Source organism: Culex pipiens, chromosome 2 (assembly GCF_016801865.2).
Source record: "Culex pipiens pallens isolate TS chromosome 2, TS_CPP_V2, whole genome shotgun sequence".
NCBI lineage: Eukaryota > Metazoa > Arthropoda > Insecta > Diptera > Culicidae > Culex > Culex pipiens.
The window spans coordinates 52,720,582-52,746,051 of record NC_068938.1 but is presented as its reverse complement, the minus strand read 5'-3'; positions in this window follow the sequence as shown (position 1 = coordinate 52,746,051).

The window sequence follows — 25,470 nt, the reverse complement described above, 5'->3', positions numbered from 1 at the left end:
ACTTGAAATCTCAGTTTTTTTACAATATGGGTATCAAATGATCGGGATTTTTTCATACAATTGGAAAGTAATAACATTTTTTTAAATACTCAGAGTTTTCACAAAACTACTTAACCACGTATACTCAAAATTTCAGTTTTTTACAATATTTGTATTAAATGATCGGAATTTTTCAAAACATTTCGAAGTTACAACACATTTTTTTAATAATAAAAGTTTTCACAAAACTACGTATTTTCAAAAAAAACTCAACATTTTAGTTTTACAATTTTAGTGTCAAATGATCGTTAACACAATTTTTGAAATTATTCAAAATGTTCACAAAACTACGTACTTTTGAAAAAATACTCAAGATGTTAATTTTTTTTAAATTTTTAAAAAAATGTGTTATATATTTCGTATTTTAAAAACCTGATTATTTAAAAGCATAAAGTAAAAACCTGAAATTTTCAGTATTTTTGGTGAAAATTTTGATAATTTTCAAAAAAATGTGTTATAATAACCTTCGAAATGTATGGAAAAATCCCAATCATTTGATACATATACTGTAAAAACCTGTAATTTTGGGATTTTTTTTTCGAAAATACGTAGTTTTGTGAAAATTTTGAGTATTTAAAAAAAATTTCAAAATGTTTGCAAATTTCCTGACCATTTGATACCCATATTGTAATTTTTTTTTTGAGTATTTTCAAAATACAGAGAAAAACGCATTTCTGTGAAGTTCTTTATGTAATTTTAATAGCAATTTATAGCTGACATCTTTCCGAATCCAAAACACTATAATTTTTGAAGTTTGGATTTTTTCAGAGGATCCAATGTTTCCCATAAGCTCTTTTTTAATTAAAATTCGACTAAAAATAGTAATTTTTCTTAGATTATATATTTTTTTAAAGAAATCCTAAGCAATATCCTTCTTGTATGGCCAATTGATGATACAGAAGTAGTGCGTCTATTCCGGAAATTCCCGGGATTTTTCCTAAACCGGGAATTTCCGAATACCAGGGATTTTTTTTTATATTTTTGTCCCGGGAATTCCCGAAAAAAAATAGTTTGGTGAACAGATCAAAACTTAGTAATCGATAAGATTTTTTTTGAATATTTTTTGGGCACTAATTTTAAAAAATGAATAACTGCGACTATTTAAAAAAAAAAGTTACCTTAAAATGGCTATAACTTGAAAACAGTGCACTTTATCAAAATTTTACTAAAGTACTGCAAATTCGATTTTACATCAAAAAATGAAGTTTGAAAATTTTTGCAACCAGTATTTCGATTTTTTTTAAATAATCATTATTGATTCAAAAATTTATAACTCATCAAAGATTTTTTTGCACACTCTGGAAATTTCTGAAAAGTTGACACTTGATGTCCCCTAAAACATATCAGAAAATAAAAAAAAATTAAAAATAGTTTTTTTTTGCAGATCAAGTTTTAGTGACAAAAAGTGAAATTAAAAATCACCAAAAAATTGTTTACCTTGTTTAATTCTTTTTCAGTGTGGTCCTTATCCATACCTATAACTTTGCCGATGACACCAAATCGTTCAAAAAAATATTTCAAAAGATACATATTTTTGAATTTTCATATATCGTTTTTGTATGGACTGCTGCCAAGTTGTTATAGAAAATAATATGGAAAAACTAATGATGCAAAATGGCTTCTCTAGGTATATTGAAGGCAACAAAAAAGTTTCAGCCGGAATAAAAAATACAAAAAAATAAAATTAAGGAAAAAAGACTGATTTTGTAGAGAACTGCTCAATACTCCATTATCCAGATAAAGAATTACTGAAATAGTAGATTCTGGAAGTAATGATTTAATTAAAAATTCGATATAGTCTTAATGAAGTTAAAGAATTTAACTCGTTTGTAAAGGTTTACGAATGTTTATTCATTAAATTATGCAAAGATTGGAGAAAAGGAAAACATGAATAAATGGAATATTAAATAACTGAAGTGGTAAAAATAAAGTTTTTTTTTAACCCTTACAGTCCGAACGTCTGATGCGAGATACCGAAAAAACCTTAAAAATGCTGTATCTTTGGCCTCTTTTGACCAAATAAGTTCGTTCACCCCTCAAAAGAACCGGACAAATGTCTATTTTCAGAATCTACAAAGAAATCCGGAATTGGACACTTGGCCACGGAGATATTCCGGATCCTAGTGGGGTAGGTTTTTGTCCGGGTATGCAACCCAATCTACAAATCATGATTATTATCATAAATTCTTCAGAAAAACCATCTCAATTTGCTCCAAGACCTGTTCTGGACATATTAGGCATATTCCTTTGATCCCGGACCTACGGATATGAATTGGCCACCCTTCCGGAACCGACTACACAGGAACGGATGTCGAATTCTTCACCAATTCTAATATGGCTTCCGACATGTCAAACGACACTAATTTTGGATCAGGAAATCAAATTTGACATCCTCAGTACGTTCCGGTGCCATTTGGCCACCCTGCCACCAACCCGGAATATCCGTAACATGGTTCCGGTGGACCAATTACGGTAATTTCACAAGTACACTTTCCGACATGTCAAACCACACTGATTTTTGCTCATGAACACAAATTTGACATCCTCATTACGAACTGGTGCCATTTGGCCACCCTGCCACCAACCCGGAATATCCGTGACATGGTTCCGATGGACCAATTTCGGTAATTTCACAAGTACACTTTCCGACATGTCAAACAACACTGATTTTTGCTCAGAAACTCAAATTTGACATCTTCATTACGATCTGGTGGCATTTGGCCACCCTGCCACCAACCCGGAATATCCGTAACATGGTTCCGGTGGACCAATTACGGTAATTTCACAAGTACACTTTGCGACATGTCAAACAACACTGATTTTTGCTCAGGAACTCAAATTTGACATCTTTATTACGATCTGGTGCCTATTGGCCACCCTGCCACCAACCCTGAATATCCGTGACATGGTTCCGATGGACCAATTTCGGTAATTTCACAAGTACACCTTCCGACATGTCAAACAACACTGATTTTTGCTTAGGAACTCAAATTTGACATCTTCATTACGATCTGGTGCCATTTGGCCACCCTGCCACCAACCCGGAATATCCGTGACAAGGTTTCGGAGGACCAATTTCGGTAATTTCACAAGTGTACTTTCCGATACGTCAAACAACACAGATTTTTGCTCAGGAACACAAATATGACATCTTCATTATGATCTGGTGCCATTTAGCCACCCTGCCATCAACCCTGAATATCCGTGACATGGTTCCGATGGACCAATTTCGGTAATTTCACAAGTACACTTTCCGACATGTCAAACAACACTGATTTTTGCTCAGGAACTCAAATTTGACATCCTCATTACGAACTGGTGCCATTTGGCCACCCTGCCACCAACCCGGAATATCCGTAACATGGTTCCGGTGGACCAATTTCGGTAATTTCACAAGTACACCTTCCGACATGTCAAACAACACTGATTTTTGCTTAGGAACTCAAATTTGACATCTTCATTACGATCTGGTGCCATTTGGCCACCCTGCCACCAACCCGGAATATCCGTGACAAGGTTTCGGAGGACCAATTTCGGTAATTTCACAAGTGTACTTTCCGATACGTCAAACAACACAGATTTTTGCTCAGGAACTCAAATTTGACATCTTCATTACGATCTGGTGCCATTTGGCCACCTTGCCACCAACCCGGAATATCCGTGACATGGTTCCGATGGACCAATTTCGGTAATTTCACAAGTACACTTTCCGACATGTCAAACAACACTGATTTTTGCTCAGGAACTCAAATTTGACATCCTCATTACGAACTGGTGCCATTTGGCCACCCTGCCACCAACCCGGAATATCCGTAACATGGTTCCGGTGGACCAATTACGGTAATTTCACAAGTACACTTTCCGACATGTCAAACAACACAGATTTTTGCTCAGAAACTCAAATTTGACATCTTCATTACGATCTGGTGCCATTTGGCCACCCTGCCATCAACCCGGAATATCCGTAACATGGTTCCGATGGACCAATTACGGTAATTTCACAAGTACACTTTCCGACATGTCAAACAACACTGATTTTTGCTTAGGAACTCAAATTTGACATCTTCATTACGATCTGGTGCCTATTGGCCACCCTGCCACCAACCCGGAATATCCGTGACATGGTTCCGATGGACCAATTTCGGTAATTTCACAAGTACACCTTCCGACATGTCAAACAACACTGATTTTTGCTTAGGAACTCAAATTTGACATCTTCATTACGATCTGGTGCCATTTGGCCACCCTGCCACCAACCCGGAATATCCGTGACAAGGTTTCGGAGGACCAATTTCGGTAATTTCACAAGTGTACTTTCCGATACGTCAAACAACACAGATTTTTGCTCAGGAACACAAATATGACATCTTCATTATGATCTGGTGCCATTTAGCCACCCTGCCATCAACCCGGAATATCCGTAACATGGTTCCGATGGACCAATTTCGGTAATTTCACAAGTACACTTTCCGATGTATCGAACAACACTGACCCAGGAACTCAAATTTAACATGTTCAGTACGATCTGGTGCCATAAGGTCACCCTGCCACCAACCCGGATTATCCATAACATGATTCTGATGGACCAATTTTCGGATACTTTCCGATTTGTCAGTTACCGAAATTGGTCCATCGGAACCAATTTTCCGAATATTTCGGGTTGATGGCATTGTGACCAAATAGCACCAGATCTTACTGGGGATACCAAATTTGAATTCCTGAAATAAGTATTGTTTGACATATCGGAAAGTACACTTGTGAAATTACCGCAATTGGTCCATCGGAACCGTGTTACGGATATTCCGGGTTGATGGCAGAGTGGCTAAATGGCACCAAAACGTACTGAGGATGCCAAATTTGAGTTTCTGAGCCAAAATCAGTGTTGTTTGTCATGTCGGAAAGTGTGCTTGTGAAATTACCGAAATTGGTCCATCGGAACCATGTTACGGATATTCCGGGTTAATTGCAGGGTGGCCAAATGGCAGCAGATCGTAATGAGGATGTTATATTTGAGTTCCTGAGCAAAAATCAGTGTTGTTTGACGTATCGGAAAGTACACTTGTGAAATTACCGAAATTGGTCCACCGGAACCATGTTACGGATATTCCGGGTTGATGGCAGGGTGGCCAAATGCCACCAGAACGTACTGAGGATATCAAATTTGAATTCCTGAGTCAAAATCAGTGTTGTTTGACATGTCAGAAAGTGTACATGTGAAATTACCGAAATTGGTCCAGTTCGTAATGAGGATGTCAAATTTGTGTTTCTGAGCAAAAATCAGTGTTGTTTGACGTATCAGAAAGTACACTTGTGAAATTACCGAAATTGGTCCACCGGAACCTTGTTACGGATATTCCGGGTTGTTGGCAGGGTGGCTAAATGGCACCAGGTCGTACTGAGGATGTCAAAATTGAGTTCCTGAGCAAAAATCAGTATAGTTTGACACGTCGGAAAGTGTACTTGTGAAATTACCGAAATTGGTCCAGTTCGTAATGAGGATGTCAAATTTGTGTTTCTGAGCAAAAATCAGTGTTGTTTGACGTATCGGAAAGTACACTTGTGAAATTACCGAAATTGGTCCACCGGAACCATGTTACGGATATTCCGGGTTGGTGGCAGGGTGGCCAAATGGCACCAGATCGTAATGAAGATGTCAAATTTGAGTTTCTGAGCAAAAATCAGTGTTGTTTGACATGTCGGAAAGTGTACTTGTGAAATTACCGTAATTGGTCCACCGGAACCATGTTACGGATATTCCGGGTTGGTGGCAGGGTGACCTTATGGCATCAGATCGTAATGAAGATGTCAAATTTGAGTTTCTGAGCAAAAATCAGTGTTGTTTGACGTATCGGAAAGTGTACTTGTGAAATTACCGTAATTGGTCCACCGGAACCATGTTACGGATATTCCGGATTGGTGGCAGGGTGGCCAAATGGCACCAGTTCGTAATGAGGATGTCAAATTTGTGTTCCTGAGCAAAAATCAGTGTTGTTTGACATGTCGGAAAGTGTACTTGTGAAATTACCGTAATTGGTCCACCGGAACCATGTTACGGATATTCCGGGTTGGTGGCAGGGTGGCCAAATGGCACTGGAACGTACTGAGGATGTCAAATTTGATTTCCTGATCCAAAATTAGTGTCGTTTGACATGTCGGAAGCCATATTAGAATTGGTGAAGAATTCGACATCCGTTCCTGTGTAGTCGGTTCCGGAAGGGTGGCCAATTCATATCCGTAGGTCCGGGATCAAAGGAATATGCCTAATATGTCCAGAACAGGTCTTAGAGCAAATTGGGATGGTTTTTCTGAAGAACTTATGATAATAATCATGATTTGTAGATTGGGTTGCATACACGGACAAAAACCTACCCCACTAGGTTCCGGAATATCTCCGTGGCCAAGTGTCCGATTCCGGATTTCTTTGTAGATTCTGAAAATTGACATTTGTCCGGTTCTTTTGAGGGGTGAACGAACTTATTTGGTCAAAAGAGGCCAAAAATACAGCATTTTTAAGGTTTTTTCGGTATCTCGCATCAGACGTTCGGACTGTAAGGGTTAAGAACTCCTTTGGCATCTAAATGTACTATCTGTCAGAGTCTGTCTGGCCCAGTGTTGCATGATTATATTTCCATTTGGAAAATATATTCCCCTTTGCCGGTAGCAGCAAACCTCTCCAACACCGTTTATCATCTTCTCCACTGGCAAAAAAGACCACTTCTGCAAGGAGGCTGTCAAGTTGCTCCTCTCAAAAGGGTGGGAATTATTGATTTCGAGCCGATTCCGACATATGTAAAAAGCACTTATTGTTGTGAGCAGGAAAAACGAGAAATTTCCTTCTTACTTTTTCCCTCTAACGACACATGTGTGCATGTGTGTAAGTTTTGCTGAGTATGCAGAAAACGGCCCGACACCAGCTTTGCAGCAGCAGAAGGAAATAAGAAAAACTCGGCGTAATAAAATTCCTTCAACATTTATTGACGATTCCAAGTGAGCGCATTGTAAGTGTTCGTGTGTGTGTGATATGTACTTTGCATATGAAAAGCGCCACTTGGGGAAAAAACTTGCCTCGCCATAAGGAAAAACGCTCAAAAGACCAACTCGAATCAATCCAGATATTAAAGAGCTGCGATCTGTTCCATTGTTGGTCCTGCTCTTGCTGTCCAATCGGCAGCATCGTCGTCGTAAACTTCTTCGATACAGTCACACATACATACGCGTATGTATGCGTGTCTTGTATGTGTGACCTGCTACGTCGTATGTTTTACGTTGATGGCTATCGTAAGCAATCGTCGATGGCCGTCTTTTCATGCGATAATTTGAGATAATCAGATCGATGATTACCAAAGCTTTCAACAGACGAAGTAAAATAAAATAAAAATGGTTTCACAATGATCACATAACCAAGATCTTCATTCCTTTGCTAAAAACTGATCGTCACACATAAAGAACAATTACGACGATTGAATGGAAAACATTTGACGTTCGCACGTCGACAACGCGTTTAATCAGAAACCATTCCATTAACTCACGTTCCTTTGTGTGCCAGATGTTAAACACAGCAGAGGTATGCGATTGCACAAGTACAATCATCAACCTCCCCCCACAGCGTTATCGAATCGGTGGCTTTCAACAAAAGAAGCGAAAATTAGCTTCTTCAGGCGGAAACTTTTCCCATTTTGTGCCCAACGGAATGCCATCGACAAACATGCTCCAAAAGTGAGCGTGATTGTGTGTGTGATAATGTGTGTATTTGCGTTGCTGAAGTACTTGGACAAAAGTCTCTGCATGCCAGGGTCGGAAGTGCCCGCCGTCGTTGATGAACAACGCAGCTCAACAACACTTTCTGCAAATTCTTATCAAAGTGACGGATCGTAACGGCTGATGAGATTGCTTCCAATAACAGTTTTGCGGCTAGGTGGGAGGGGAGAGCTGGTCGGTTTCATGTCTTTTCGCTCTTTGCAGGAAAAGAAAGTCTAGAACATCCAGTGGATATCGAAGCGTTGTTGTGTAATGATGTTGGAATTTCTGGAAAAAAGTGTCATGGAAACCTTGGATCAAGCTGAAGAAATCATTGAGTGAGCTTCGAAGAAATCAAAGCTTATGACATTCTTTGAAATTGATCATAGACTGGTTGTTTTTATTGTAATGATACCTATTATTTATTGTAAAAAAGAGTGAGCTTGAATATTGACCTGAATACGCTGACAAAATTATATGAAAATTTTCAAAATATGAGAATTACAAAATATATTCCAGGCTTGGTTGTCAAAAGACTCGATTATCCAATGCCCATATGATCATGAATAACAAAGTTTTGTTTCTTTGATTCTTAATTTAAATCATCAAATTCGAATTATCCGACCCAACATAAGTCAAATTTTAGTGGTTGATTACCGGTTACGTTACCAAGTGCATTTTTATTAATAATGAATAGCAGCCGTTGCTGCCATCTTGGTTTTCAAATTCCAATATCACCCCACGGTGTGCTTCGTAGAACCAACTAAAGATAAAAAAAAATTCCAATCTAATATTTGAAATCATGGTAGCCCCTCTTCTATGGTGTCAAATATCAGACTTGCAATTTGCTTTTCCAACATTTTGCTAAGGCATTTGAAACATTTCGTCGCAGACTCTAAAAAAATTAAAAAATATAAACATTGATTTAACAAGCCAAAGTTTCAACATTTGCATGGAAATAGTGTTTTTAAATGCATTTTACACTAGTTCAGTTGTTTTGCTATCATTAGTTTTCAAAAAAATGTAAGATTTGACGACAACTAAAATTTTATTGAAAAAAAAAACATTTGTCGTTAATAACATCGACAATTTTCAAAAAATTAACAGCTTTTCAAATCAACCCAAACATGCTTTAAATGATTCTAAACGCAGGGGAATGCATTTTAAATTGAATTCGGCTGATTAAACTTCAATTTCCATTAAAATTTTCGAGTTTTTTGAAAAAAAAAATTTGCCCCCTGATTTTCGGGCCAACTTTGACAAGGGGGGGATGACAAAAACTTTAAATAAAATTTGAACCAGCCTAATTGAAAAATTTTTTTTAACTTTCTTTAAAAAATATCCGATATGCACTATTCACAAAATTGCAAATTTTAATTTTTTTTTCACAAATACAAAACTTTAGGTGAGTTAATCTAAAAAACTGATCGTTTTTTTTAATTAAAATATTGGTGTTTTTTTAAAAGAAATTTTCAATTACCGATTATTTCAACCGCTTTTCTTATTTAAAATGAAACTTTTTGAAAAATTAGCTACGCTGCCAATATTTTTGGTCAAAGCTGAAAGGTTTTTTAAGCCCTCGAAAACATGAAAAATAAGGGTTGTTTTTTTTGCGCAAATATGTGTTAAGGCCGATGCAAATATTTAAAAAAGTTTTTGTCCCTCGGCCCTGACCGAGGTCAAGGGGGGGGGGGCAAAAAAATAAAAAAATATAAAAATTTAAATAACAAGCCATAGTCTTCACAATTAAATGAAAAAAGTGTTTTAAAATGCATTTTACACTAGTTCAGTTGTTTTGCAATCATTAGTTTTCAAAAAATCTAAGACCTGACAAAAACAAAAATTGTATCGAAAAAAAAGATTTTGCATCGAAAATTTTCAAAAAATCTTAAGATTTTTTAATAAACCCAAACATGCTAAAAATGATTTTAAATGCAGAAGAATGTATTTTAATTTGATTTCAGTTGGTTGCACTTGAATTTTCATTGAAATTTTGAAGTTTATTGTAAAAATATTTTTTTTGCCCCCTGATTTTTCGGGCCAATTTTGAAGGGGGGGGGGGGGGGGTGACAAAAACTTTTAAAAATATTTGTACCAGCCTAATGAGTAAAAAAAAAAAAAAAAGGTAGCTTATTTTGGCCTGATTTTTTTTCCACAGATTTTATTCTCAAGATCATCACAACCATATTAATAGGCTCTAAACATACAAATTTCAGCATTTTAATATGACCCAATAACAAAACGGAGGTCATTTCAATAAAATAGCATTCCCAACATTTAGTTTGAAAATTAAAAATATTGATATTAAACACATCTTATGAGAGAGTTAGACAATAACGACTCAAGGTATGGAACATGAAAAACCATTCAATCATTGATTGCGTTATTCATGTGATATTCCAACTTTCAAAAAAACAACTGCAGTCATAACCTAATTTGTTATTATTTATTACTGTAGAATTTTCATTTAACTATGGGAAAGTTACACCCAAAGTTAAAGAACGAGGGGATAGTCCTCACGAAAAGAAACGTGAGGAAAGTGCTATTTTGCGAGAGTAAAGTCCTCTCGCGTGTTCATTCGATCATTGAAACAGTTCATCCTATTGAGTGGCTTATATGGACAAATGACCGCCACTTAGTCACCGAACCATGGTGGCCCATACGGCAAAGGCACGGTTCAATAAGCCGAAGGTCTTGGGTTCGAGTCTCGATACCGGTACTTTTTTTTATAGATGAACTTTTTTTGAAGATGAACCCATGAATAAAGTACTCTCTGTAATTTCGGGATTTATCCTCTCCGTCCGCACACAGTACCATTTTACTACCGAATCGTGCTCTTTATCCTCTCGTATGCCGATGCCCAGTTTTGGGTGTATGACCAATTTTCCATAACACAATTTGTTACAACTATGAGAAAATTTTGACCAATTTCATCAAGGACATTATTTTGTCCATCAAATGTGGTCTTTATAATAAAACTTAGAGCAAAAGTGAAAAATTTGATTTTTTTTTATTATTGATATACCCCCCTAAGGAAATCAACAATTTGTTAAAAAATCCATAACGCATTTTTTTATTATAATTTGTTTAGCCTTATATGGCCAAAACTATGGAATAATTTGACTCAATTTTGTCAAGGACATTATTTGTTCATGTAATGTGGTCTTTTTACCAAAACTTATATGAAAGATGAAAAAATTTAAAGTTGTTTCTTTTTATTATTGATATACTTCCCAAGGTTACTATTGATCGAAAATGTTGTGCATAATGTATTTATTATTTTTTTATTTTGCTAGAACTTTCAACCATTTTGATATTGCTCACCTGGATTTTTTTTCAAATGTTGAAAAAAAAATTGGAAGCCGTCAGCCAAAACACTTATTTTATTCAGCACTTGAAAATGTGTAATGTTTAATTGGAACCAAGCAATAATATTAAAATTTAATAATCTATATATAAAAAAAATTTCGACGGTTTTGTTCGAACGTGAATCAAGTTCAATACGGAGCGTCGGATCGAGGTGCTCTTTGTTGCGTTGGGTTCGTTTAAGCCCAAGGAAGGTTCTTACGCTAACTAATTGACCCATTGGCCACTCTAGAACCGATTCCGGAGCATCGGCAAATTGTATGGAGAAAGTTACGTAAAATCATATTTTGATCACAGGCGGCTTAATAAGCAAAAGATCAAAAAACGTCAACAAACGAAAAAAAGGTAGAACGAAGTTTGTCGGGTAAGGAAACGAAACGAAACTATTGGCACTACGCCCCCCGGGGCATGGCCTTCCTCTAACGTGGGATTTCTGCTCCAGCGCCTCTGACGAGACAGGAGAAACCGGGACCGACGTTTTACTTCACCATCCGATAGAAGCTCAGTGGATAAGGCGGGAATCGAACCCGCGTCTCATAGCATCATCGGGATCGGCAGCCGAAGCCGCTACCCCTGCGCCACGAGACCCATCGGGTAAGGCTTGTAAGCTAATAAATAGAAAACAATATTAAAATTAGTTATTTACTTTTGCAAAAAACATATCTCACCAATACCAAATTGAGTTATCGAATACATTTTTTTCTCTGTTATCGAATTTTCAAATTATGAACTCCTGACAATAACAGAACTTGAAATTTTCCAGTTATTTCCACCTGCTCGGGTAGTGAACTTGATTTTGCATCATTTGACCGCTCGATTAGTTCGGTTTGGTTTTGATTTTTGACATCAGTCTGCTTTTTAAGAGGGCTACCGAACAAGTATTGTGTTTTTTTTTAAAGAAAATTGGAGTGAGTTGTGGCGCTATAACCACGGCAAATAGTGTCCAGGGCATTTGTGAAAATACAATGTCCCATCCGCGAGGATCCCGGAGCACCAAAACTTCTTGGCATGGTGGCTCCCAACGATAAATTGCCAAAACAAACAGGAACGTGAGCGGGGGATCCCCACTTTCTTCCTCCCCTGTATATTCAGAACTGTATTGCTGTTTGAACATTCGTGTTCAAACTCAATCCAATTCAGCGAATCATCTTTGCGGTTAACTTTACGCAATTGGCCTGTTTTGTTTTAAAGCAATTTATTGCATTGGGGCACTGCAATTGTTAATAATGACAAGAGGATGCTAGGCGTTAATCAACCTAAGGCATTTTCCAGGATGCCCTCGAAAGACTGGCTGCGCTAGAGTTAGATTAGATTAGAAAGAAAACTATAAGAAAATTGTGCTTTTTTCTTCCAAAGTAAAATCTTAAATATAACCAATTCGAAAATCTTCAAAAAAAAAAACCAAAACACAACCACAACTCCAAAAGAAACCCAACTTCCGGATCATCCCGTTAATTTTCGTTACCCCCCAAATGAGCTATTGATGAAGTGGACACAAACTTTCCTCCCCCTCCCCTCTACCACACCCTAATGAACCCTTGTCGGGGGCGGCCCAAAAGGACGCCAACATAAGTTGACTGAAATTGGCGGAAGATCTATCAGGCCCAATCAATTCTGGTCTGACTTTCGGCACAGGACGATTTTAGTCCAGCCTCGCACACTCATACACATACAGTAACACTTATACAGCCGAAATCTTGTCAAGGTTCGCCGGGGTGTTGATTAGGGTTGAGATGAGCGTCCTCAAAGGATAAGCTGGACGACGGACGCGTGGCGTCGAAGACGGAGTAAGTAATGCGATTTTGGCCACTTCATTATCGCATTAGGTGGTGCGGGGAAGGAGAGGCACCCAGACAGAGGGAAAGGAGCTCGAAAAGAGGGTGAAAAAAGGAGGTTAATGGAAAAGTCTCGTTTTGCGAAGAAATTGTTTATTATGTTTTTTGACGCTAATTCGATGATTATGAGAGCTCCCCTGCGGATGACTTTGCTAACAAGCATTGATTTGGGCAATTAAGGGTACGAACGGAACGAAAGAGGTGTTTGTGTTAGGGTAAAAGAAAAACAGCTTGTTGGAAAAAGTTGTTGTCGATGAAGTACGACGCTGAAGATGTTTTGCAGCCAAGCTAGCACAATTGAAAAGTAAGAGATTGTGACGAGTTTTGGAATACTTGATATCATTTTTTGACTGATTCGAATCCATTTCTACGTCTTAAAGCTTGATGATCTGGCAACCCTGTCTCAACTTAAGGCAACTTAAGGGATATTATGAACTCTTTGAAACCAAACCAATCTCTCTTATCTGTAGGAAAACTATGTTCAGATCCATCATCCGACCTATCATTGAATAGGTAATCATTGACCTTCCAAATAAATTCAAAAGCTTGAAGATCTGGCAATCCTGTCTCAAGTTCTGAATAATGGAGTGATATTTATGATTTTTTTAGCCGGATTTCACTGATATTTACGGAAACTATGTCCAGATTCAAATTCCGACCTTAAGTAACAACTATAACAACAAAAAGCAGCATTTCTTAACTCGCAAAGACTTAGTCCATTTACACCCAACGTTACGTTCCGCTATCAACAAAACCGGACCGAAGTTATTCGTTCGAAACGCCTTTTCTGCCGCAGGAAGGCTTCTTCACACCACCTCCAGCTCTGGACGGGGAGATGGTGCCCAGTGCACGTATCCCAATCCGAATCGTTACGGTCCATTACCGTCGACAACCGTCTCAACGAAGAATGCTTCCGAACCCCAGGGAAAGTATCGAAAATTTTCAATCCATTAGCTGCTTGGGAAAGTGAACGAACAAAGCGAACGGGGTTGGTCCCAAAGTCCAGGGTCCTGATATTTCTGTTGGTTTGTACTGTGAAATCGGGGGGAAGAGGGCGTGTGTCATGTTCATTTCCGGCCTACCAAACAACAACACCAACAGATGTTGTGTGCTAGCTGAACCAATGCGTTTGGATAGCGCAAGGTTGTTGATGTTGTTGGTCCTGGTTGGAACTTGGATCGCCCCGGGCGATATGTAATGATACGAGTGCTGTTTACTTTGGGGGTGGTCTGACCCCCTCCCTGAACCTGTCCGTTCCACCCCAGTTGTGATTCAGGTAACAGTGGGGATCCTGTGTGAATGAGGTGAAATCATGCTCAATACACACCAAGAATATTCAAGAAAGGTAAACATCGGTTCTCACGTACCACTCCCAGTCCTATCAGTTCCCTGACTCACAACCCAAAGAACAACAAAGCTCCACATGCTTGCACTCCAAACAGTTGCACCTGCTGCTCTGGATTCTGTGTCGGAAGAGGACCACAGTAATAACATACTTTATTTGTGGTTTTTCGTTTTATTCCCGGTAGATTTCGGCCAGAATGTGCATCCGTTACGTATATTGGAAAACGACGTTCGTTCGTTTGTGCAACTGTTATGCAGGCTAAAATACAAAACAAAACCATTACCTTAGACGTAAAAGGATAGACACCGCACAGTGTGTTCCCATTCGTTTCCATTGTGATTTCCCAGCAGCATTCCCGCGTGTATAATGATGGAAGCCAATGCATTTCGGTTACGAATTAATGGATTCAACCAGCAACGGCTTCGGTGCACTTTGGTGAAATTACATCTTCATGGAAAAAAGAACCTTAATGGCATCCGAGCGAGCATGAAATTTTTAATGGACTCGTTAGTGTTGCTAGGGCTTCTTGTCGATACTTGGTATCGAAATTCAATTATGACTGTCCTGTCAGCAAAAGTCAATCGCCAGGCGGATCTCTTTTCATCATTCTCTTTTGACATTTTTCGGGATAAAATTATTACTCTCTCTTGTCCATTAAAATATTCAATAAAACAGATAAATCTTTCCCAATTGTCCTAAGGGGAACACCCTTAAAAAGTTTAAGGCTGATAAGGGTATTTCATCAGATAAACTCTTCGAATAATGCCAAGCGTTTTAAAAAAATATTTTAAACCGGCATTTTCAAAATGTTGGGGGTAATTTGATCCCCCTTTCACCATTTTGAAGAAATCTTAAGCAAAATGTTTCTTATTAATCAAAACTTTTAATTTTCTATAAGATACAGCAATTTCACATTAAACCTGTACGTTTGTGTTCAAAATATAACAAGTTTAGCATGTAAAATATTTAAAAACCTAAAATTTTCGTTTTAAGACCAAAATTGAGCATGTTTACAAAAGCTGCACCTCCGTGTAAGCACGAGAGCAAGCAGCAGTCAAGTGCTCAGTGCTCCATCGTTTTTTCGATTTTTTTCGCCGTAAATTACCGTGATTACCCGCGAGTTTGCTCCTGCAGCATGCCAAAGGCCGGCCGTGGCCGTGGCAGTTCGAGTGCGGCCTCGAAAAACCCGCGAAGTTCGTCTACCGGCCGTGTGCATAAAGGTAAACAAACCAACGCCGTGTCGACCGCCATCGCGCAGGGGAGCGTGAGCGCAGAAGGCATCGACAAAAAGTTACTACATCCCGGATATGTTCCGAGATCACCAGTGCGAACCCGTTCAGGTACTTCCGGTGCCACGACCAACACGTCAACATCCGCCAACATTCCCATCAGGAACGAGTTCCAGATGCTGAGCGACGACGAAGAAAACAACAACAACAACACCGACGGTAGCAGCACTACCGACGACGACGACGACGACGATCGTCGTGCACGGAAAAAAGTGCCGACGCCAAAAACGAACAATTCTCCAAAGGAACGTAGACCACCTTCAATTTTCGTTTTGGACACGTTGGTGGACGTTATTGACGAGTTGCTGGAAGGCCTCGGATATTGTCTGAAAATCGGTAAGTCGTCAGTGCAAGTCTACACATTTGACAACAAGAACTTCGACCTGGTTGTGGAGAAATTGAAGGGTAAAAACTTCAAGTTTTACACATTCAACCCCGTGCAGAAGACAGCCGTTAAGGTCGTCTTGCAGGGGTACCAAGACCGCCCGATCTCCGACCTCAAGAAGGACCTCTCGGGTGCTGGAATAACGCCGCGTGACATAAAAGTCCTCTCGCGGAAGACAACAGTCACAGGTACACACACACTGTACCTGTTGTACTTCGACCGCGGCACCGTCAAGATTCAAGACCTGCGACGAACTAAGGCGTTGGACGGGTTTTGGGTAAACTGGCGGTTCTACTCAAAGAACCCGTCGGACGCAGCACAATGCCACCGTTGCCAGAAATTCGGCCACGGCTCGCGGAACTGCAACCTCCCGCCCCGCTGTGTGAAGTGTGGTGAATCACACCTCTCTGAGGCGTGTGCACTGCCGTGCAAGGCGGACTTGGGGGACAAGGCAGAACAAACCAAGGTGCGCATCAAGTGCGCCAACTGTGGAGGTAACCATACCAGCAACTACCGTGGATGCAGTGCACGAAAAAATTACCTCGAGGAGCAGGAAAAGAGGAAGAAGAAAGCAGCAGCGTCCCACCCTCCTCAGCGAAGTACGAGCGTTACCGTGCCGGCTGCTGGGCAGCGTACGGTTCCCGCGGACAACTCAGCATTCCCCCCTGGCTGGGGGCGATCGTTTGCCAGCGTGGTTGCTGCCGGTAGCGGCAATGCGGCCCAGCAAGAAGTCACCGGGGAAGATCTCTTCACCCTGCCAGAGTTCTTTGCTCTCGCGGGGGAGATGATGTCGAGGTTTCGGACCTGCCGTAACAAGGCGGAGCAATTTCTAGCCCTTGGGGAGCTGATGATCAAGCACATCTACAAAGGATAAAATACTGTGATTTAGTTATAAGCTTTTTCTCTTTCTTTCCCCTTTCCTTTGCAATTTTAGCAAGTTTTTTTTTTATTTAATTTTTCTTGCTCTTGTTAGTGCCAAAGTTAAAGAAATAATTGTTCCAAAATGGAGTATGATGCAACACACAGCTGAAAGGAACTCCAAAACTCTGTTATGAATTGCAAAAGAACTCATTGTACCTTGATTATTCACCAATAAAACCGAATTGAAAATTGAAATTTACAAAAGCTGGTAATTTTTGTTTACAAAACTTTTGAAAAATGGTTCAAACTGCAGTTAGTTATGTACAACTATACTAAAGGAAACTATGTACGAAAACCCAGCCAAATTATTTAACCTTGAGGCTGATTCCAGTGACTGTAAAAATGCAGGGATCAAGTCTCCCTAAACGCACTTTTTTAAACAATTGATTGTAAAAATAGTATGACGATAAATTTAACGTCAAATGCGTAAGGGTTTTGGAGTTAATATGTTTATCAAACAATTCATGCATAAAAAATATTTGAATAATTTTTGAGTGTTTTCTATACTTATCAAAACAAAGAAAAAAGGTCTCTTGGAAGTTTTTTGCAGCACTTCTTAGAAAAATGTGTGTAACTCAATCTAAACATTTTTTAATTTTTTTCTTTGTTTTCTACAATGAGTTTTAGTCAATTTCGCACAACTTTCTAGAACAAAGCTAATTGTTTTACCCACATGCTGACGAGATACAGGCTTGGGATCAAGTCTTCCCGGGGATCAAGTCTCCCCACTCTCCCCTAATTGAAATTGGACCGGTGGTGTAGTGGTAAGCGTGGTTGCCTCCCACCCAGTCGGCCTGTGTTGGATCCCAGGTGGAACCGTTTCCCATTTCTTTATTTAAATTAAAATGAGTAAAAGTTGAAAAATTTATATAGTTATTTGCGATATTTCAAAAGTTTTATAATTTGGACTTAAATATGAAATAAAGAAAATTATATATATATATTTTTAAGACCTTTAAAAAACATAAGCCTAATTTTAAAATTATTTTAATTGAAATGATCAGAAAATTGAGATCAGAAAATTTCTCAAAAAAAATAAATTTTTGGCATTGAAAATCGGACCAATAGTTATTGAAACATCGTCAGTTGAAAATTACATGCTAATTAGGTGATAATTGGAAAAATTAATTTGCATCGATTCGTTAATTTGTGAGGCTGTATCCCAAAAATTAATTGCTCGATTTTCAAAGTTCCAGAGATAAAATTGTATAAAAATTTTCTAACTTTAAATATTTGATTTCTACATAGATGCTTTTCTTTCAAGAATTATATTTCAAATCAAAAAAAAAAATTTCGATATTGCTTTAAAAATGATCATTGATCATAAAAATTTAAAAATAAAAAATGGGATTTTTTTCGAGTGCCCATTTTTTTCTAAAAAGTTTTTAATCATAACCTACAACTTTGCCGAAGATACAAAATCTAAATCGTAGAAAACTACTCAGGTAAACTATTCATGAAACAAAAGTTACTCTCTTAAAAAATTACCAATTTTATTTACTAACCTTTAATTACTAAGAGATGAACTCCTATAAACAATATTTTTCGATTTTCTATTTTTTATGTTATTAAATAGCCATCTTTTGTAAAATAGAACAGTCAATTCAAGCAAGTTTAAGCCAACTTAAAAAAATAAAATCCATTTCGTTTTCGTTGAGAATTGCTCAAAACAGGGGTGCCCAACCTTTGATTTTTCTGAAGCTGTGTCGGGCCGGAAGTAATGAGTGATAATATATGAAAAAGTAAACAATTTTTTGTCATAAAATTAACTGATTTTTTTGTAAACAAATTAATTAATAGTGTTTCAAATATGATTACTATTGATTGATTTTAAGAAAGAAACATAAAATAGTTTTCAAAAATTGGTGTTGATTTATTTTAATTTTAATTTGCTTAAATTTTAATTAGGTATCCTAATAAAAGTAACTTTTTAAAAACTATTTTTTTTAAGTTTATGTCAAAACAAAATTATATCACTGAAAATTGTTTTGAAAAAAAAAGACAATTACTTGCTCACTCGTTTATTTAACAAAAATAATTTTAGTCAAGTTCCTAAAGTAAAAACAGTAAAAACTGATTATATTTAAATAAAGTATCTTTCTGCACATTTTTAGACAACAATCCAAGTTTTTTCATAAAGATATTTAAATTTTTACATTATATGTAAAAATAAATAAATAAAATTTGTTTTCTAGCGCCATTCTTTTGTTTACTAACTATATATATAAACAATGATTTTTTTTTTCACAAAAAAAGTTCGTCAAAAGATTTTTTGTGAAATCCAATGAATGTCAGACATCTGTTCGCGTGTATAATACCTTTTTAAATACTTTTTTCAACAAACTGTTCAAACCATGGCTTGGTTTTTTTATATTTCTGCCCATCAACATGAACTTCACAAAAAAAAGTTGAATTTTGGTAGATTGAAAATTTGGATGGTTAAATATTTCCTATTTTTTTGAGTAATTTTACTTCAGTTTCTGGTGCAATATAACACATTTTTTGATACATAATCTGTCACCATTTCATGATGAATATTACTATCTTTTTTTCTGTGTTTACAAAATATTTGCAATGGCCATATTTTTTTAAATTTGAAAAAACTATAGACTCAAAAAAAAAAAGAAATTGTGTTAACCTTAATCATAAATTTTAAAAACCATGTATAATAATGAAAATGGAGATTGAAGAAAAGAAAAAAAAAATCCATAATTCAACAGGAAAATGATATGATATAGTTGATCAATGATTGAATATTTATGCAATATTTTTTCGTTGAGTTAAAACCCAGTCAACTAAAATAATTTCAAATTTTTGTTCCTGATTACAAATTGGGATATCCCGAAATTCTGTAAACTTTCCGTGATTTTAAAAACTCGTTTTTCATTTATTGATCGCTTGAATTCACGATGAGAAATAAATTTGTTGTCAATAAGGTTCTTTTGTTTAGAATGTGCACTAACTGGTGATGTGTTCAAAAATCGCATTCGACAAAAACATGATCGAGGATAACATTTCTAGTTTTACAAATTGTTTAGACATATCATAAAACTTTTCAAAATGGTACAGGTCACAATAAGCCTTTTTTATAAAATTTGGAACAAAACTTTAAAAAATTTCAAAAACTTATTGTTTTTAACTTGGTTTTCGAGACTGTTCGCTAGTAAAATCTGTTAAATTTGTGTCTCTTAATCGCTGCAGCTGCCATTCAACCCGTCCTTCTCTGCCAAAACCGAAAGACAAATTCGACAAGCCAATTGCCAGTTGAAAATTTACGCGAAAGGAATTATTCATCACTTAGGTTTGCTTCCCCTTCCCGTCCAGCAGCGTTGTGCCTCATTCACAAGGTTCACGAAAGACAAATTTTCCTACCTCCTCCCCCTGCCAGTAAGAACCCCTACCGCAGCAGCAGAGCTTTTTCCCACCAGCTTTGCAGCGGGGAAGAAGCATCCAACCGGAAATGCCAGAGAGAGAATGGCCCCAATGGAATGAATAATTGAAAATCAATAAGGAACAGCTTCCCGGCCAGGCTTGGCTTGACTCCGGGCAAACGGTCACAGATGGAACCGTTTCGAAGTCCTCTGTCGACAGGCGATGACTGGCAGGTTGAGAGTTGAAATTTGACTTGAGTTTGAATATTTAAAGCATTTGGGCTGAAAGCTCGACGTGGTGTCACCTCAATTGATTTCGGGATCCAATTTTGTTTGATGCAGTTCCAAACGAGGCTTCCAGGAAGCTAATCTAATACCATGCCGGAAATTCAATCCAACTGAAATCTTAAATAACAGCATGACAACTATATCAGATTTGTACTTGACTTCCCTCGTGCTATGTTGGTTCGTTTTATTTTCCCACCGAACCGGTGAGTAAATTCTCTGACTTTACTCCAAAATGTACTCTACATTTCGACCACCCAGCCTTATCTTGAGTCCCAGGAAATTGTTCTACAATCCTCAACCTGCTTCTCGCAATCGACATGGACCAAGACAAAACTCACCGAGCTTCTCCGAATTCTCCTTTCACCAAGAGTATGAAAGTCCATTACTTCGTTGTTCCTACCTTGCTTTCTTTTTCCCACCAAACCAAGATATCATCGGATCCAGCTTTGGAACCACCACCACCACCAACCAGCAGCCCAAACCCAGATTCAATTTCAATTTCTAGCTGAAGCAGTCATAAAACAAGAAACGATGACATTTCCGGTGTTTCTTTCCGGGTTTTGAGTCCAATTTTTGGAAACTCAACAGTCGGGCTGACAGCGTTGACAAGCCACCTAACTAGCCTGGGGGTGCTTTCAGGTGAAACTAAACGAAAATGTTGATTTTGCTGTTTCAAATTGAATTTCGGAATTTGCTTCTGATTTTATGGAAGTACCTACAGCAGCTGTTCCTAGAGATGTAACGTGGTATCTAATGATACCGCATTGTTTGGGTGCGGGATTGGCAAAAAAGAATGACATTTTTTTTAAATAAAGAGGGTGGATTGAAAATATTACATGAAATTTTACTTATCTGTACAAATGAATTTAATGTAAAACAGTCCGAATTATTTCATTTTATTTTGATAGAAGGTATTTTTGTAAAAACCGTTTATATCTGTAATGTTTTTAGAAAAAGAAACCCAGTTTAATTGCATAGCATTTCTTTTTTTAGAACAGGGGAGACAATTGTTCATTTACTGTTTGTTAACACCATGAAATATTGTGTGAATAAATTATTGTCTAAATTTATTAAAGATATTCCTGTTTTTGATTGCAAAAAATATTGATTTGATCAAATTGAGTTCTGCAAAATTCTATGATCTAGACAAATCACTGGAAATAGAATCGCCCCGAATGATTGATCGAATTTTTTGAAACATTTCTTCAATTTATGCATCAGGAATCAGCGAATTATTCGAACTTGATTCTCTTGAAATAAATTTATCATTCTTTCAAATTCATTTGAAACATATTTTATGTAAGAATTTGATTCTTTTTAACCCTTTTTCATATTTATTATAGATTGTTTTCAACAGAAAAAATATTTTTTTGTTTTATAAAAGAGTGAAAACTATACAGAAAAACACATGAATTTGTTGATTCCAAATATACAAAAGTAAACTTAATTGCAATTTGCAAAAAAAAAATCTTCTGGGTTGCTTTTGTGAAGTTTATATTTAATAAGGAATATGAATAAAACTGATAAGAAATTTTTTTTATATTATTTCAGGGTTAAATAATATAACTAAAAATGTGAGTTAATCCATAAGGTACCGTAAACTCAGGAAACATTGATAGCCAGGTTGATTTTGAAATATAAAAATATTTGTATAATAAACCTACAAATTTGAGAGAAATTCTTGGTGAAAAATTTATAATTTGATACCAGCTTGTATCAATATAATGCCCAGACTCGAATTTCAAAAGTCTTTGCAAATATTTTACTTCGAATAATGTTGGTCGTTGTGAACTTGGCTAATTAAGGGTTACTAACTTGAAATTTATCTGAAAATACGACAATTGATGTAACAAAAATAATGCACAAATATATAAAATTTCAAAAATATCACAGACAAATTCAAAACAAAGCTATTTAAAAAAATACGAAAATTTGCCTACGTCATTTATATAAGGACCTAGTTTCTTAGAAGACATTCTCAGCTGAGCTATTCTACACCAAACCCGGAAATGTATTATAGTTATATTTTTTAATTTGGCTCAAACCTTTCACCAAGGAAGCCATTTTGTGTCATTAGTTCACCCGTACAAATCTCCATACAATTGTGGCAGCTGTTCATACAATAATGGTACGTAAATATTCGAAAATCTGTAACTTTTCAAGGATTTTTTTGATTGTAGGTATTGATGAAGTCTATTCAGAAAAAAAGGCACACGGAAAAAAATGGTGATTTTTTATACAACTTTTTTCAATGTTAAAATATGAAACATTTGTGAAATTTTTCGATCTTTTCGAAAACAATATTTAATTTTTTTTTGAATAGCATTTCAAAAGGGCCAAACATTCAATATTACGCCCTTTTGAAATTTTAGTAAAGATATTGTTCTCGCAACGATCAAACTTTTACGGGAGCGGCCGTGGCTGACTGGTTACGGTTTTCGCTTTGTAAGCGAATGGTTCTGGGTTCGATTCCCATCTGCTCTCAACGAGAAAGTTAAGAACACAGAAATTTGAAATGATGAATATGAACGAAAAATCAAAGTCGCTCGAGGCGGGGTTCGATCCCCCGTCCTTTGGATTGGTAAGCAAAAATGCTAACCACTAGGCCATGACGACTTGGTGAGCTTGGACTGGAATTAGGAATACTGTTACAGAGAGCGAGTTGTGGCGCTATAACCACGGCAAATAGTGTCCAGGGCATTCGTGGAAATACAATGTCCCATCCCAGAGGGTCCCGGAGTAGTACCAAACCTTCTTAGCATGGTGCTCCCAACGAATACAACCAAATCTCGGAGCGTATGGTGGTGTGTCCCCACGCTTCTTCCTCCCCTGTCGATTCAGAATTGTGTTGTTGTTCGAACACTCAGTGCTCAAACTCAACCCAATTACGAGTCATCTCTGCGATACGGCTTTACGCAGTAGGGCTGGCCGGTTTAACGCTTGTGATGTTTCAATGCATTCTAATGCAATGGCGCACTACAAATGTTAATAAATGACAAGAAGAGTGCTAGGCGTCATCTAACCTAAGGCACTCTCCAGGATCCCTTCGAAAGATTGGCTGCGCTAAGGTCTGATTAGATTAGATTAGATTAGATTAGATATTGTTCTCGCAACGATCGGAAAATTTCACTATTGTTTAATTTTTTAACATTGAAAATCGGACCATTAGTTGCTTAGATATCGACATTACAAAATGGAGGGTTGATCGGGTAAGACTAAAAAAAACAATTTTCCTGTTTCTTTTTTTATCCGCTGTATCTCAGCAACGAGTGGTCCAATCTTCATTGTTTCTTAGTTGAAATTGTAGAATATTTTCTAAACTATTCGAAAAAAACTATTTTCGGGGATGGACAATCATGAACACTTTTTTTAAGAGTCAAAAAACCGGATTCGGATACGGATTTTGGTAAATGGATTTTTTGTGAAAACAAGTTAATTAAAAAAACATCGATTTTGTAGAGAATTTATCAGCTAACTTTTCGGAAAATAACTCGTTCCAAGGATTAATTCTTTTACAGCAATTTTACTTAGTTATTTTACTACTCTAAAATTTCTGGTATGTTTATAAAAAACTATTTATTACTTTTGATAGTTAAGTTTGAACTAGTGATTAATAATTATTTTCTAGTAAAAATTATTTGCAATTTAAATTACGGTAATTTTCAGTATTATTTCATGTATCATAAACGTGAACTTCATGTTACACCATCATCACTATCACAGCACATCAATATCTTTAACCGAAGCAAAGTGATATCTATTACCTGCCGTAATCGAATCAATCCAGTAGCAAAATTGAACCATCAGCTTCCATTTTCCGCAAAGTAGCTTTCATCCATAGTGGTTCCGGCTTTTGCTTCCCTCCCACCTGCTCCACCACTATTGTACTTCCACCCATAATTGACCCAAGCCAGCTTTCGTCGTCACCACCACCAGCCAGCCCGAACCCGAGTCCCGTTTATTGATGGGCAGAAGTGAATAGAAAATTTAATATCAATTCGCGTTCCACCAGGCACCCGCACCACAGCCAAGCAGCAGCCATTCAGTAGCAATAAATCATAATGAAGTTATATGCCATGCACAAGCGCAGCAGCACACCGAGAAATTCCAGTCACATCCACCATTAGTGCTTAACCATGCTAACCAATATTGGAGCTTGATTGTGTTTCAGGGGAAAGCGCTTTTCAATTGATTCGGTGGGATGGGCGAGAATGTTTCGTGGAAGTTTGAAGTAAGTTCGTACTTAATTAAGTCAAATTTTGTTTTGATTGATTTTATTCACTTTTCATTGAGGTATTCAAATGGTCTAATCTCACATTTAATTATGTCTCATTAATCTTTCCTTCAACTTAATTAATGAAAAATCTTGCCTTCTCATAAACCATGAACCAACCTCCGATTTGATAAAAGTAATTGCTAATGACTCAACGTCTTTCTAATTTATCATCTAACCGTCCACCACTAGAGGAAAAGCTCACTTTATCTTCTCTGTGTGCGCTCTGATTATTTGGTTCACCGAAGGCTCATTTTCCCGAGCTGGGCTGAGCTGTGATGATGATGATGATGATGACGATCATCTTTTTGGGGGCCATATTCACGCTTCTGTGCAACCGGTTGCGCCTCATCAAGTCGCTCTACTTTATCTAGAAGACACACCAACTCTTGCACAAGTACACGCAGAGCATCACCATCACTAGCTCATTATTGCAAGAGCTGGGTTATCCTGGGCTCTGATGGCTTGACTTTTTTCTGCTAAAAGCTTTAATCAAGGAATATTTCACTGCTATTTTTTTGGCAACAGTTTCAACGGTTCAAAAAAATGTTTTCAATCTTAAATGATCTAAACATACCAACAAGTTTTTCAAAATAAATTCTTCATGTTTAAAATCATTTC